Source organism: Myotis davidii, unplaced genomic scaffold (assembly GCF_000327345.1).
Source record: "Myotis davidii unplaced genomic scaffold, ASM32734v1 scaffold6, whole genome shotgun sequence".
NCBI classification, from domain to species: Eukaryota; Metazoa; Chordata; class Mammalia; order Chiroptera; family Vespertilionidae; genus Myotis; species Myotis davidii.
In genome coordinates, this window is record NW_006383011.1 from 19,252,191 (window position 1) to 19,267,626 (window position 15,436).

The 15,436-nt window shown below is 43.3% G+C and overlaps 1 long non-coding RNA gene across 1 annotated transcript in view; it reads right to left on the reverse strand.

The window, feature by feature from the left end:
* Positions 1–11,303, reverse strand: part of LOC107181635 — a 27,927-nt gene extending 16,624 nt beyond the window's left edge. The window contains exons 1-2 of the long non-coding RNA XR_001512305.1: positions 11,285–11,303; positions 4,669–4,680 (exon numbers count right to left, since the gene is read on the reverse strand). This is a non-coding gene — a long non-coding RNA (uncharacterized LOC107181635). The remainder of the gene's footprint in view (positions 1–4,668; positions 4,681–11,284) is intronic.
* Between the last annotated feature and the right edge of the window lie 4,133 nt (positions 11,304–15,436).

Below are 15,436 nucleotides of genomic sequence, written 5' to 3' on the forward strand. Positions count from 1 at the left end.
TCCTCGCCGCCAGCCCGCAGCTCCGTGCGCACTCTGCACCTGAGTATTTCACTTCAGCACTGCGCCTCCTTTGAGTCTGGGTATGATATTCTCTTTACTCCTAGTTGTAGAATTTCCACTCAGCCAGCCCTCCTGTGGTTCTGGATGTTGTCCGTTCCCTGTTTCAGGCGTAATTTGAATTGGTTGTTCAAGGCAGCAATCTCCGGCGTTAACCTATGCCGCCATCTTCGGTTCTCGAGAAATTCTGGGGGGAGGACGGCGCAGCGGCGACCGAGCGAGGCTGAGGTGGGGGCGGCCCCTCGGGAGATGCCAAGCAAATCCAGGTGCTCCTTTATAGTAGTGTCTGTCCTCAGCATGATGCTTCAGGGATACAAGCTCATCATCCCTCAAGGCTCCTCACTACCTTCCCCAGCCAGGCACAAAGGTAAAGTGGGCCTACCTTCTGCACACTCACTTTTAAAGTCTTGGTCTGGAAATGATTCCTATCACTTCTGCTCATATTCAATTGGTGGAATTCATCTTGTACCACATGTAGATGCAAGACAAGAGAAGGGGCTGGGAAATGTAATCCTTAGCTGGGCACCCACTTCCCAGTAACAACCCTATATGATGGAGTGGGAGTATATATTTTGGCGGGCAGCTAGTACTCTCTACCACAGGGAGCCGCTGGGCTCTTGCCTATATCAGGTGGGGTTGTCTGCCTTTTGTTGCAAGTGTAATTTTGGCTTCTGATTCCACTGTATTTGCCAATACCTTTTCTAAGTACAAGAGACAGAAACCCAACTCTGGCCAGTTTTGGTAGAAATGGAAACACTTTGGTTAGGTATAGTTAGACCCAGGAGCTCAAATAATGTCAATCACCTTTCTCTCCTCTCTGCTTTTCACTATACTGGTCTTAATTCAGACAGAAACTCTCCACATGATAGGAAAAAGAAAGTTCCCTTACTAGGTCCTTTCAGCTCACGCCTTAGGAGAAAAAAGAAAGCACTTTCTCACAGATTTCTATCAGTATCCCCCCAAAGGACCATGTTTGGCCCTCAACAGGTCACATGACCACTCTTTGGCCAATTACCGTGACTAGAGCAGTGGCACGTTCTGAGTGGAGAGTTTAACAGACCCGCCAGAGTCACCTGGAATAAGTGGGGGCTTGATGGAAGGAGAAGGGGCAGTTCTTAACAGGAAGGGATGAAAAACAAAGAAGAAGTGAAAGTTATCCACTATTCCCGGCACCACTCCAGTTTCATCTCCAGCCATTCCTGACTTGCAGCCACCCCAAATTGATGCTGCTTCCCAAATATACCAGACCTCTTCAAGGTTCCATGCTGCACCCCATTCTGAAATGACCTCTCTCAGGCTTTCCTCTTACTTACCCATCAAGACCAGCTCACAGTCATCTTTTTTGACACCCCACTTTCACCCCAGCCAGCCTGGTTACAGCCACCAAACAGGATTTGCATTCGAATTGACAGCTTTGTGCCTACATCTGAGGCCCAAACAAAAGTGAGCTCTGTGGTCGTGCCAGGCTGGTCACACCTGCATTTGGGATCAGCCTGTACCATGCTGTGTCGGCTGAGGTATAGCATGCCATCTTGTCTAAAGCAAACACCAGTGCCAGGGAGATTCTCATGCCAGTCACACAGGGACTGAGTGGGGGAGAGGGCTGCAAGGAACTGGCTGCCCACAAAGCTCCAATTAGCCCCCAAATTATCTCCTGTGTCACGTGTGCAAGGATTTCTAACCAAAATTTGCTGGAAAATGGATTCTCAATGCTTCTGTCTATTTACCTAATACTTAACCCAAGGATAACAACACACACACAAATTTAAAGTAAAACACATGTTGGTGTTTTTTTTTTTAAATAAAAATTTGAAACAGATGGTCTCTTTTAAGACAAATATTTATTCCCCTGACATTTTTTTCACTTACATGTTTATATTTTTAAATATAGGCTTTATGCAGAGACCTTAGAGATGTCACGATAATAAAATCCATGTTGTTCATAATTGTCTATTTCCTAGAAATGCAGGCCTGGAAGCAACCTCAAGAAGCTATCTCTGGCATCCCCCTCCTCCAGGCAGGCCAATGGGCGACCAGCTGAGACCAACTGGTGTTTATTCTGTTTATCTTGGAGCTTTTTGAGGAAGGAAGCTGTAAACTCTTTCTTACTGAGCTCATGGAATCTCCATTGAGTTTTGAATCTGTTGGCTGGGTGAAGAGGTCTTGGATAGGGCAGAGTTCAGTGAAAAGCTGCTCATGGTGGTGTTTTCTTCCCTGGTATCTCCCTTATTACAATCTTGTCAATCTCACCCTGTATTTGCAGTGCAGCCACTCTTTGTCACCATATGTTTACCTTGTTCAGATCCCTTTGTACATGCCTCTGATAGGACCAGCTCTCATCTTGACCAGGGCCATTAATTTTCCTTCCTCTGGAGTCAACAAAGGGAGAATCAATAGATGTGTGAAATGTTTGGAGGGAAAAGATGGACACTTTTTAGAAATCATTGATAAGAAGGAGCCAGGCCATGGCATGCAGTATATGAATTGAGGATTCATATACTCAGTATATGAATTGAGGATTCATATACTCCTTTGTGAGAGGTAAAATGATTTTTCTGTATTCTTGTATTAGTTAGCTTTTGCTGTGTAACAAACCATTCTGAAAGCATACTGAGTTAAATTAACAGAGTATTTTTTCTCATTATTCTGTGGGTAGGCTAGGCATATTATCTGGTCTGGACTGGCTTGGCTAAGGATGGATGGTCTAGGATGGCCTCACACTCATGTTTGCTGGTTGGCTGTAGGTCAGATGGAGCAATGGAGAATGCATGGTCACATGTTTCTCATCTCCCAGCAGGCTAGCCTGGGCTAATTCATATGGTAGTGGTTGCAAGGTTCTTAAGAGTAGGAAAGGAGAACAAACACACCCCAATGTGCAGTGCTTTTCAAGTCTCCATTTATGTTATGCTTGCTATTGCCTCATTAGCCAAAATAAATCAGAAGGCCAGCCCAGAGTCAGGGCATGAGGCCATATTAAAAATCATGGAGGGAGAAGACCATCTTTGTAAGCTTATCACACTTATTGAGGACAGAGAAGAAAGGTGTCCCTTTTTGTTTTCTATAAAATCCAGATGGGCTGACAACTTTCTCAGAGAAAGAAAATCTTGCAGTTTCTCACCCAGATCTTATCCTCATTGACTATCTGATTCAGAGATATTATTTCATGCCAGTCTTCGATGCAGCCTCCTTTTGATAAGAATTTGTATATTTCTGACTCTCAGCATATTGCTGGGCAGATAGCACATGCTCAATAAGTAGTTTTGAGTGAATTAATAAATTAATGAATGAATGAAAACTGGGTTTCCTGAAGAAGTCAGGCTAACTTGATTTGAGTTCACATTAACTCCCTTTATTTGATTAGTATCTAAAGACATGAAATAACTGGCCTCCAATCATTCCAGGTAGGAAGTGATCTGAAAACCTAGATCAGATCAAGTTCTGCTCTTGCATAAATATCTTCAAAGGCTTTCTATTAGCTACACTAATAAAAGACCAAGATGCTAATTGACCGTACCTTCGCTATGCCCACCAGCCAATCAGCGCGACTATATGCAAATTAACCCAACCAAGATGGCAGTTAATTTGCATATACCAGCTGGGAGCGAAGACTGAAAACAACATAGAAGGAAGCCAAGCGCTGCAGAAGGGAGCAAAGTAGAGGCAGCTGAGACAGGAACGGAGCCAAGGTGCGGCAGGTGGTGGGGGCGCGGGGAGTGGAGGGTAAGGGGGAGGCGGCGGTGGGTGGTGGGGAGGCAGAATAGACCCTTGATGTCAGGGAGGGACGGGACCTGAGCACTTGGCGCAAAGGGATAGGACAGGCTCCATGGGAGGGAACAGAGCGGAGCTGCGCTCACACTCAGCCTCGGACTTCAGTTTCCTGGTGTGTCAGGTGGCCCTCCCTGCTGGGTTGCAAGGTTCAGCTCAAAAGACTGAGAGCCTCCAGTGTGGTTGGGAAGGCAGTTGGGGGGTGGGCAGTGAGGCCGGTGGGTGAGCGGATTGGCTGGAGGTGGGGCAGCAGGGCTCCCAGATTGGCTGGATTCGACAGGACGGGGCTAACCTTTGAAAGGTGCGAGGGAGAGTGTAAGGGAGTGTGCACTCACATGTGCCACCGGCCTGCTGGCTTTACTCTTGCACGGCGACTGTGGTGGCAGCGGCGGTTACTACCTGAGTCCAGATGGAGCAGAGGCCGGTGGAGCAGAAGGACATCCCAGCATCCCGATACCAGATGGCGTGACCTGTGGGTCATGACCAAAGGAGAGGGCGCTGAGAGTGGCTCCACAATGGGGCTGCTGCCTACAGGCATCCTCCAAGTGGGTGAATGCCAGGCCCAGGGAAGGTGAGAACCTGGTATCTGGTGGAGGGCAAGAGGCAGCAGCGTCCGCGGAGCATGCGTGGTGTCGGGGGCAGTGGACATGGCCCTGATGGCAGGCTAGGCCTAGGGGACCCTACACACACATGATTTAATCGTGCGCTGGGCCTCTAGTGTTTTTAATAAAATCCAAATTCTTTACTAGGGCTTAAAAACTCAACATGATCTGGTCCCTGCATTTCCTACATCATCCCATTATTTCTTCTCATCCCCTCTTACCTACTAAGGTCAACCATAATGACCCTCTATCTGTTCTTAAAACATGTACATATGTCATATTAAATGTCTTTTCCCTCCTACTTAGAGATTTTCTAACTGGCAGGCTGCTTCCTCTCCCCAGCCTGTTCCAACCCACCCTTCCCCCCGATTCTTTACAAGGCTGGCTCTTTTTCCCCATTTAGAATTCAGCTTAACTGTCATCTTTCAAATCGACCAACCCTGATCATCAACACTAAGGCATCTACTCAGCCACTCTCTGTCATCAATCTACTTCAATCCTCTGCATAGCTCTTGACACAACCTAATGTTGCCCCCTTTTATTTATTTGTTTCTTTGTCTATAGTTTGTCTCCCATCTCCCATGAGAATGATAGCTCTAGAATGATATTTTGTCTGTCCTGTTCACTACTACATCTCCAGCATCTACAATATTGTCTGGCATGTAGTATGTGCTCAAGAAATATTGGGGGTACATGATCTCACTCATTTGTGGATTATAGAGAACAACATAGACTGATGAAAAGGGACAGACCCAGAGACTGAGAGACAGTGATCAGGTTATTAAAAAAAAAGAATGTGTATAAATAAAAAAAAAAAAAAAAAGAAAGAAATATTGGGGGTGATGAAAGAGTCTGACCTGATCCTTTAGGACTTAATTTTTTCTTTTTCCTTAATTTAATTGGCAAACAAACAAACAAACAAAATCATTTAGCAGTAATGTAATTTGGTTCCTTCTCTTTAACAATTCCCTGAAACGTAAGGAATGGACTACGTGGAATGGACATAATGGGAAATAACTGCTAGAGAATTTCCATTTGCATTGGTTGCTTAAACAAAATTCAGAACAAAAAACTAAGACTTCAGGAGCAAAAAGTTCAGATTGCATAGCAATTAATTATTTTGATGGTTCCTTTTATGGCAATAACTTTACCATGTAACCTTTTCTTATAAAAAAATTTTAAATAAAAAAAAATCAAACCAAATTGTAATGAAGGGTTTACGATGAAAAACAATAGTCATCTGCCCTTCCCACCCCCTTCCCCCACCTCCTGTTCTGTTACTGAGAAACATCTACTTTTATCGTTTTTCTGCTTTTAGTTCTAAAGCATCTCTAACTATATTTTTATACATTTCTCCTTGACTTATCCACTTCAGACATTATCTTCTGACTTCTGGCTATGATGGATGAGGCTCTAGCTCTTTACAGCTCTCTTTCATTTGCAGGTTTCCTCGGTATCTGGGGCTCCTCGGTTGTCATTCATATGTGAGAATGAAGGACAAAGAAGTATATTTGGGGGCTCTGTGTTTCTGGGTGGTCACTGGAAGGATTTAGTTAGTTACAGTAAGGGCTGGGGTGGGGCTGGCCACCGTGCTATGGGATTCTGAAATGCCAGGATGCTGGAGCTTTCTTTACTCGGGGGCACCATCAACAACCCTTGCTGCTTCTGTTCTGGAAATGAGATTTCCTCCTCAACGCTCTTCTCATCTCCCCTGGTCCCTTCCCTTCCTCTCTCCTCTCTTTCTCTCTCCCTTCTCTAGCCTCAGGACCGAAAGCCTGGTTGCAGGCCATTTTGTCAGCTAAGTTGGGGGGGGAGCTTAGAGTGTCCTTCACCATTCTGTATACAGATTTTGAATTAATTTCTTACTTTGTGCTTTCATCACCCACCTTGTCTGCTGTCTCCAAGTCATGACCCTCTCCAGAAAGTTCTAAGAGGTCAAGACTCCTCCTCTGCCGCTTGCTTTGCTAGCTCATTCACTTTAATTGACCTTTAGCTTTTCAGAAATGGGCTGAAATTCTTCCTTTGCCTAAGGATTCCTCCCATGTCATCCTTATTGGGGGTTAATACCTTTAACAAATGTTTTTGAATGGGTTCTTATAAAGAAGAGAAGGTGAATGCATGAGCTCCTCTGTGATGTCTAATCACAAAATTTTGACTCTTACTTAAAAACTTACTCTTAAGATACTGTTCAATTTGGATCTTTTTCATTTCCTTTAAAGATAATTATTCTATAGATTTTTGCTCTAGTAAGCTCAAGATGGCCCTTGTTCAGCTGCGATGAGATACATTCCTCTTCACTTGTCTCTTCTCTGCAGTCCCGGAGCTCCACCTAAGCAGGTGGTCTGAAAGTCTTTTCCCCAACTTGCAGGTTCTTGCTTATTTTCATGTGCTTATTTGCACTGCCAACTTGATGCCATCAGCACATTTTCTGGGAGCCTTTGATCATCGTAGCAAACTGGGTTTCTTTCATCAAGTTTGAGACTTCCTGATGGTGGAGTCACCTTGTCAAACTGGGGGATTCCCAAGCATGTGAATGATGGTTTCCTAATTAAGCTGGGTTACTTATTGACAGCACTGCCTCCCCGGTCAGGTTGGAGGCATTCTGTTTACTGTGACATCTCTTCTAGGACTAAGAAGTCTGAGATTTATGGACATATGTGATTCATACCAATAGTGGTGGGAGTGGGGTTGGGAACAGGGGCAGTCAGGTGACACAAGCCCAATACTGGTAAATATGCAGCAATGGCAAATAAGATAGTTACATTATAAATGTATTTTGGAATCATATGCAGCCATTAAAATCTTGAGTTGTAAAAGACTTAACAATATGGAAAACCTATAAAACTTTATGTGTGGTATGATTCCATTTTAATTAAAATACATTATGCATATATATTTCTTATAAATGCATGTTTTTGTAAGTACTGTCAGAATGGTATAATAAGCGAGCTTGTTTTTCTATTCTGGATTTTTTTATGTATAATTTTTCAATACAAGCTCACTTGCTTAATGGTAAAAATGTAGAAAAAATATATACATATTTTACACCAGAGCTTGCAAAGCCAGATTCTTGCAGAATTCAGAAATGCAGCAAAAATGAGTAAAGTAGGCTGGGTGTAAGAAAAATCAACTGCCAGAAATGTAATCAAACTTTCTTTCATTTTTACTTGACCATGGCATAAACACATAACATAATATAAACATATATGATATTAGTGGTTATATATTAAGTTTGAAATAGAAAAACATAGCATTTGAAGAAAATAGGAATATTAAATTAATTTTTTTCTTTCATAACTCATTACTTCTTTGCTTTAGAAACAGAAATGTGATGCTTTTCCTTTTGCCCCACATGTCAATGTCTGGTCTTGTATTTCATGTTGCGATGTGCTACATAGAATTCAGCCTTGAATCCTTTAACTGAGAGCAATCATTTTTTTTCTTTTTTCTTTTTGGTTTCATAATGGAAAACAGCTGTTCATGGCTGAACATGGATAGAATCTTTGTGTGATGGTTTTTATATTTAGGGTAACTACTCCTGAGATATTCGTAGAATTTTGGCATTTTAATGTTGCAAAACTTAGTTTTGGGGACCCAATTGTGGTTCAAAAATTCCATTAATGGCACAATATTAATAAAGGAAGGTGAGTCAAATAACAGGAGTTTATTTTCATAAAATTAGAGCCTTTTTTTGGAATCCTGTTTTCAACCCCACAATGTTAGGAGAGCAGTTTAAGTGATCTCTTTCATTTCTGAAAATTGATTTCAGCACAGGAAAGTGGGCCAGATTACTCTTTGCCAACTGAGTTTCCCGAAGACATAATTTCACTAAGAGTGAACAAACTCAATAGCCCACTTGCATACTTGTGAAGATTCTTGCAGAGACGTACCCAAAGGGTTAGATGGCTTGTGATATTTACCAAAAAGATCAATAGATTGATCCAATATTTGTTGGTGAGTTAGGGTAAATAAATATATTTTGTTGAAAACAAGTTAATAATTTTTGAACTGCTCTTCCCAGCTGCAAAGACAAGACTTCAACATTACCCACCAACTACCTTTAACTTATTAGAATACATGCATGTTATGACTATTAAGTATCCAGTGCACTAGCAGAGCATTGAAATTCCTATACTTTCAGTCATGGGAGTGAATCCAACTTACTAGGCCCATGATAGGCTCTACTTTAACTTATTAGTACAAAGCAATTCCTGGTAAATCATTTAGGTGCCATGGTTGTGCAATATTTGCCACTTTGGATTTAAGTTTGAAAACAGGGTCAGTGTTAATGCTGACCATCTCAGGAGCTCTGTTTCATAGCCTGGCTTACTAATTTTGACCTGTCTGCTTTAAACATTTTTCATGACTACTCAACACACAAAGCTAACCCATTTCCTGAAGTTGTGCCTGTGATGGACACCATGCCCAAAAATTCTCCAATCATGTCCAAGTCTTTTTGGAACCATAAATAAATATAGCCGACTGGGTGGTATTATTTTAACTGGGCTCTCATAAGCTTCCCTAGGAAATGCCACAAATGATTGAACTTTTTCATACAACCTGTCCTGTAAGTTCTCAGCCATGTCATCATCTTGCTGAGCAACAGCATTTCTGTTTAGTCTTCCATTTGCAAATACTTGTTTTTCTTCAAGGCATGAATTTCCTTTGTCCTCAGTAGATATTCTTACAAGCCTACCATTCATGAAAGGTTTCAATGCCTGAGCAGTATTCTCAACTATTTTACCCCACGACTTCATTTCGTAGTTGTATCACTTGTTTTATTTGCATTGAAAAATAAAACATGTTAAACCATCAGTCCTTTGTTTTTAGATGAAGTTTCCACATACTGGTCACTGGATTTTTTTTTTATACTGACACATTTTATTTGCTTGTCAACTCAGAAGAATATTTTTAACATCTGAAAAAAAAGGGGAAAAAGCTACTTTTAGTTTTTCTAAAAAAAAGAGAGCATATTCTCTGGTGCTCTTTTGTCTCTCCCCTTTTAAAAAATATATGTTTATTGATTTCAGAGAATAAAGGAAAGGGAGAGAGAGAGAAACATCAATGATGAGAGAGAATTATTGGTAGGCTGCCTCCTGCACACCTCACACCAAGAATTGAGCCTGCAACCTGGCATGTGCCCTGACTGGGAATCGAACCATAACCTCCTGGTTCATAGGCCGATGTTCCACCACTGAGCCATGCTGTCTGGACTGTCCCCTCACTTTAATGTAGTTACGGATATTAAAGAAAAGTTACTTTCTTCTTAACTCTATTATAAGAAAACCATATCCAAGGTGATGATAAATGACTACTGACCCTCAGTCTCAGTGACATGAAGAGAACGAAGAGTAGTGGGAGTAGGGCACTGTAGAAAACCACTCAGCTCCAGTAGATTTATCCCTTGCTGGAATGTGGTTCAGATGTTGCCAGATCTTCTAAATTTTTATAACATCAAAAAAGTATAATATACATATTCAAAAGTGGATCTATTTTAAGTGTATAGATTGATGAATTTTTCACAAATGGGACAGCTAGATCAAGAAACAGAACAGTATCAGGCCCCATAGGGTACCTTCACACTTTCTTCCAGTTGAGATCATTTACTTTCTTTAGAAAAAATTCTGGATTCATATGTCTACTCTCAATTTCTAAATTTTGTCAAGTAATTCAAAACATTTAAAAACCCTGTGGCCAAACTAAATACATCTTCTAATGAGAGCAGCCCAGAGGACTCCAGTTGGGAGTCTTGTTTTTTTTTTTTTTTTGTTTTTTATGTTTGGCAGCCCATACCAGCCTTCCTTCATCTAGAGGGGTGGGTAACCATGTTTGCGCCACATGATCCCGGTCATGATCGACTGGGGTCTTTTTCTGGGATTTTGGAAGTAAGACCCTTCAGCTTGGTAATGGTATGGAAGTGGGAGCTTCTGTAGCTCTGGAGCTAGAGCAGGCCCTATTCTACCAAGTCAATTTAGGAAGAGAGAAAGCTGGTGCCCAGAGAGAAAACTGAAGCAGATGTACAGAGAGAAAACATATGGCAAGAGAGCGTAAGAGAATGGGAGAAGCTGCCTTGGTTTCTCCAATAGCTTTCAAGTTTCCCAATTCTTGGTTCTACCCCCTCTGCAGCCAGGATATGCTAGGAACTGAGAAACTAATTGGGCATGTAAGCTTCTCTAAGAGTTCAGGAGGAACAATCAGATGGGTAACTCACAGCAAGAGATGCAGGTGACAGACACTGGCTGGCAGTCAAGTGGGCAGTGGTCACCATGTGACAGCTCTGTCCACACAGAGCCAGCCCTAAGCCTGATCTGGGGAAGGTAGGGAGGAATCCTGGCAGGCAAGCAGAAGCTAGAAGTTCCTTCAGGTGAACTCATAACAGGGGTTTAAGAAATGCTTGAGATTGGATAATTATTCCCAATTCTTCACTCCCTCCCTGTAATAGAATTATACAGCCATGTCCTTTGCTGTAGGACTTTGCACACAGCCTACTAGAATAGGTGGAGCATATATTCTCATCCATTTGACTTTGGGTTTGACTAGTTGACTTGCTTTGGCCAATGGAATATGGGTGGACTTGATAATGGCCAGTTATGAGTTGAGGCCTTAAGAGTCACAGGAAAGCCTGGCCGGTGTTCTTAGTGGTTGAGCATTGACCTATGAACCAGGAGGTCACAATTAGATTACCAGTCAAGGCACATGCCTGGGCTGTGGGCTTAATCCCTGGTGGGGGGCGTGCAGGAGGCAGCCAGTCAATGATTCTCTCTCATCAATGATGTTTCTATCTCTCCCTCTGCCTTCCTCTCTGAAATCAATAAAACTATATTTAAAAAAAAAAAGAGTCACAGGAAGTTTTCACTAACGTTTTCTTGTGCTTCTTTCATTGTGTAATGCCCCAGGTAGCTGCCGGGCCCAGAATGAGTGACAATGTGCAACTCATCTGTACCTGACCCACAGCCTGACTCAGAGTTACTTTACCCAACCCACAGACTGTGAGAAAAAAAGAACTGTTTGTTTTTTATAAGCCACTAGGGTTTGAGGATTGTTTATTACATAGTATTATCACAGAAATAGTGGGCTAATACAGAGGAGAACTGGATTCTAGGTAAAATTAGGGACTAGGAGTCAAGGCAGAAGTTTGGTTGTATCAGAGTGGACCAAGCCTGGAGTGGGGAGGGGAGTCAGAGGCAACATGAGCTGTGATGTGGACTTTTAGAGGTCATTGCAGAGGGCACCAGATTCATGTCTTGATTGGAAGAAGGAAATGAGAGTGGTCTGGGGGAAATGGCTGTCACCTCATTGATCATCTGGCTTGAAGGAAAATCAGGAAGAGCATAAGAGCCAAGCAGTTAGAACTGAGCTGGTGACATTGTTCTAAGCCATTGGGCCTGTTCAACTTTATACACCCCTCCCTCCCTAGCTTGATTGCATTGACTCAGGAGCTATGAACATAGGTGAATGTAGCTCTGAGGATCTTGGGAAAGTAGTAGCAGGAAAAATGTGGTGGGGGAGGATAATCCCAGTATTGCAGCACCCATGCTTAAAGAAGTGTGTGTATTTGTATGTGTGTCTATATACATGGATCATCTATATATATAAAAGCCTAAGTGACTGTTACGACTGGTCAACCAGCTGCTATGACACACACTGACTACCAGGGGCAGACGCTCAACACAGGAGCTGCGCCCTGGTGGTCAGTGCACTCCCACAGCCAACCTCCCTCAGATGGCCAACCTCCCACAGTCCTGGGGCTGGCTGGCTGCGGGGAGGAACCGCGGGAGGTTAGCTGGTCCCGATTGCTGGCCAGGCTGAGGGACCCCACCTGTGCATGAATTCATGCACCAGGCCTCTAGTCTTTTATAAACCTGAGAGTTGCTTTCTGTTCACCTCTTGCTAACAGCTCAACCTGGAGTGGGCTTGAGGCTGGGACACTATTACATATCCTGATCACATTCACCAGCTGTCTAAGAACATGCAGCCTCAGATGAAGTCTGTGAAACCATAGACCAGTGGGACAACTGGATGAGGAGGGCAGAATGTGGTGGCCAGTGGCTTGCACTGCCATAGCAGGGATGCTGGGCAGGAGCACAGAGGATGTTTCTGATATTTTTTCTTTCTTTTCTTTTCAAAAAAGGTTATTGATTTAAGAAAAGAAGGAGAGGGGGAGAGAGATAGAAACATCAATGATGGGAGAATCATTGATCAGCTGCCTCCTGCATGTCCTTTCCTGGGGATCGAGCCCACAACCCATGTGCCTTGACTGGGAATCGAACTGTGACCTTCTGGTTCATAGGTCAATGCCCACCCGCTGAGAACACCAGCCGGGCTGACTTTCTTTCTTGAATTTCCCCCTCCAGGGGTTTCCAAGCTTAGGAAGCTCTTGTCATCTCCTAATTGAGGCAGATGAAGATGGGAGTTCTGCAAAAAGGCGTTTCCACTTAATCAAGGCCAGTCATACCCAAGCTCTAGGATTAGGCAGAGATCTGCAGACCTGCACAGTTGCTTGGGCAGCCTGTTTTCTGTCTTCACTACCTTGTTATCTGGCCGTTCTCTGAATTCCTGTAGCTCTTCCAGGACTCAAACAATGAGATTAACAGTTATCATTTTTGAATGCCTACCATATGCTAGGCTTTCTAGTGGATCTGTTACAAATATTTTTGATAATAACAACACCAAAGATGACTAATATTTATTAAGCATTTACTATGTGCTAGGCATGGTGCCAAGCCCTGTACATGTATTAATTCATGGAGAATCTTCACAATGAGGCAACGTGGGCCTCATTATTCTTACACATGAATAATAAATGGTGGAGTCAGGATTTGGATCTAGATTTGTCTGACTCTGGGGCCTCAGATACTTGATGCTGTCTTGCTTGGTCTTGTGCTATGGCCATGCCAAAGTACTCTTCTATTATCAAGTTGGTCTGGGGCAGATATGAAGGGCTGGGACATGGATTTGTAGGGTGAGCACAGTGTGGTGGCCATTCCACAGTAGGACTCAGAGAGTAGTTCACAATAGAGTCAGGGATAAGGTTGAACAGAAAGCATGGTGAGGCCCCAAAAGTTGAGTGGAGTAGAGAGATGGACCATCCAGGTGCCACCAGATGTCCTGGCAGACAGTTGGGCTGTACAGAAAGCCTCCCAACAGGGAACAGAGCCTGGGTGCTGGGCTAGGATGCAGGGGCAGGATACCTGGCTCTGGAGAAAATGGCACCAGCCAGGGCACAGCCTCGAGTTCAGGCTCTGCCTCTACTAACTTTTAGGCAAGTTACTTACATCCCCCCAACTTCAGTTTCTTCATGTGTAAATGGGGATAATAATATTACTTGGAATGGAGCTAAGTGGCCTCAGTCCTATACAGAGGAAGGTGGTTACACTGGAAGCAGATCCTGCTCGTTTCACGCACGGGTTGTGGAATCCTGGCCCCTTACAGCTGAATGGCTCTTGCTCAGGGCTTTGAACCCCAGTTAAATGCTCTTTCAATGATACGGTGCTACTGGTAAGTAAACAAACACCTGACAAAACACGGACAACCATGTGAATGGCACATGCCCCTAGTGATTTCTAAACATCTCTGCAAATTCTTTGACACTCCTCCCATCAAAGATAGCATCAAATTCCTCTCCCCTTGAACATGAGTCAGCCTTAGTGACTGGCTTCTAAGGAAGAGAATGTGGTAAAAGCGATGCTGTCTTTTTTTTTTTTTCTTCTCAAGGCTGGGCTAGAAAGGTGATGCAGCTTTCCCCTGGCTCTGTCTCTTGGGATTCTCACCTTGGAACCAGTTGCCATGTTAGGAGGAAGCTCAGGCCACATGGAAAGGCCACATGAAGTGTTTGGGCCAACAGCCTAATCTAAGGTCCTAGCTGACAGCCAGTGTCAATCACCAGACAATGAGGGAGCTAGACTTCAGATGATCTGGTCTAGGGTTGGAGCCATCCTAGCTGACACCAAGCAGAGCAGGCATGAACTATTCCCACAAAGCCCTGCCCAATTACTGATGAATGAACAAAGTAAGTGTTGCTACTTAAAGCCATTACATTGTGAGGTTGCTTGTTATGCAGCAATAAATAAGTAAAACATGCGCATACATAGCGGAGCACAGAAGAGAAGCAGTCGGACACAGTGTTTAAGACAGCGGTTCTCAACCTGTGGGTCGCGACCCCTTTGGCGGTCGAACGACCCTTTCACAGGGGTCGCCTAAGACCATCCATATATTTACATTACGATTCATAACAGTAGCAACATTACAGTTATGAAGTAGCAACGAAAATAATTTTATGGCTGGGTCACAACATGGGGAACTGTATTTAAAGGGCCAGAAGGTTGAGAACCACTGGTTTAAGAGCTTGTATTCTGGAGTTAGGCCAGTGACTCCCAAATTGTAGCTGTCTTATTTGTTTGCTGGGTAAGTCTCATAACATCTTGAGACTGTTTTGCCCTCTACAAGATGATGATAATAACAATATTAATCTTATGGGTTGTTTGTTGCATGAAGTTGGTAGGGCTGCTATAACAAAATACTATAGGCTTAAAAAACAACATTTCTCACAGTTCCACAGGCTAGAAGTCCAAAATCATGGTGTTAGTAAGGGTGTTTGGTTTCCCCTGAGGCCTCTCTTCTTGGAAGATGACTGCCTTCTTGCTGTGCTCTCACATAGTCTTTGCTCCATGGGCACATATGTCTGTGTCTACAGATCTTCTTTTAAGGACTCCAGACAGATTGGATCAGGGCCCACCCTAAAGACCTCATTTTCACTGAAGTACCTCTTTAAAAACCCTGTCTCCAAATACTGTCATGTTCTGATGTCCTGGGGGGTTAGGGCATTAACATGAAATTTTTAAGGTGGGGATGCGGGGGGGTGGAGGGGGGGACACAACTCAGCCTATAACAGTTTTCATGAGGATCAAATGCAATAAAACAAATATAAAGAATAGGTTAGCACCTGGCTGGCATGGCTCAGTGGTTGAGCGTTGACCTATGAACCAAGAGGTCATGGTTCAATTCCCTGTCGG